The sequence below is a fragment of the Fukomys damarensis genome, unplaced genomic scaffold (genome assembly GCF_012274545.1).
Source record: "Fukomys damarensis isolate Sample0158 unplaced genomic scaffold, DMR_v1.0_HiC HiC_scaffold_23, whole genome shotgun sequence".
In the NCBI taxonomy this organism is placed as follows: Eukaryota; Metazoa; Chordata; class Mammalia; order Rodentia; family Bathyergidae; genus Fukomys; species Fukomys damarensis.
The window spans coordinates 15,455,214-15,456,144 of record NW_022900935.1 but is presented as its reverse complement, the minus strand read 5'-3'; the positions used below and the strand labels follow the sequence as shown (position 1 = coordinate 15,456,144).

The window sequence follows — 931 nt, the reverse complement described above, 5'->3', positions numbered from 1 at the left end:
TTATTCTTTGTGCCTTGCAGGATGTGTAACTGCACTGCCTGGAAAGTTTTTCTCTTTTGCCTGGGTTGGGGTATGACATTAATAATATATTTTCATTAGTTACCTGGACTCTGCCTCCAGCAAAGACCGTGGTAGTTATCACTGTGTTAACTACCAGCTAACTACCAGGGTAGGTATTTTTTTCCGGGTAAAAGGCAGGTTAGCAAGTAGTTAAGATGTGTACTGCCAGATGTCCTGATTTGACACACACAATTAAGTGCTCAAATGACTATTATAAAACGTCCAGTGGAATAAGGAAGTGAAAAAAGAATGCCCAGTCACACAGCAAATTAGTGATTCAATTAGGACTGGAATACTATACAGATTCCCAGCCTGGGGCTCTCTATTCCTTCTTCAGTCTTCAGTTCCTAGTTGCTCATATAGTAAGGAAAGGTTTTTATCGAGGCCTGCTGGAAGAGACAGGCACAAAGGTTTGGGGGGTCGAATCACAGTTTCTGTACAGAATAAAACTGACGCGGGTATCACGCAGAAGTACTGGTTCCTTTTGGAGCTCCGTGGCATGTGGTTCCTAAGAGGAAAGACCTTTCTAGTGCATCCTGGGAGTTGTGGTCGGCCGCGATGCATGTAGGGACAGTAGTCCTTTCCCTCCCCCGCCTCAAAAGCCGTCTTCGCGCCATCTTTCCCAGTAAGCTCCGCGACAGCTCCGACCGGTGATTGGCTACGCCGGCAGCTGGCGGCCCAGCCGGCAGCGGTTACTGGGGTTTCCGGTACAAAGCCAGAGCGGGAGACGCTGTCTGAGGACGGAGGTAAGGTGCGGGAAGCGGGGCGGTTGGAACAAGACAATACCAGAGGCTCTGAATCAGGACACATCTGCCGAAGTGGGGGATCACGCCGCTTCCGCGCGTGGGCTGTTGCGGAGCCGGTGCCGTGC

General features: G+C 50.5%; 1 protein-coding gene across 1 annotated transcript in view; it reads left to right on the top strand.

The window, feature by feature from the left end:
* Positions 1–622: 622 nt before the first annotated feature.
* The window catches only part of Txlna (taxilin alpha), an 18,023-nt gene continuing 17,714 nt past the window's right edge, over positions 623–931 (top strand). Inside the window, exon 1 of the mRNA XM_010621568.3 lies at positions 623–806. The gene's annotated coding sequence lies outside the window, so the exon portion shown is untranslated. The remainder of the gene's footprint in view (positions 807–931) is intronic.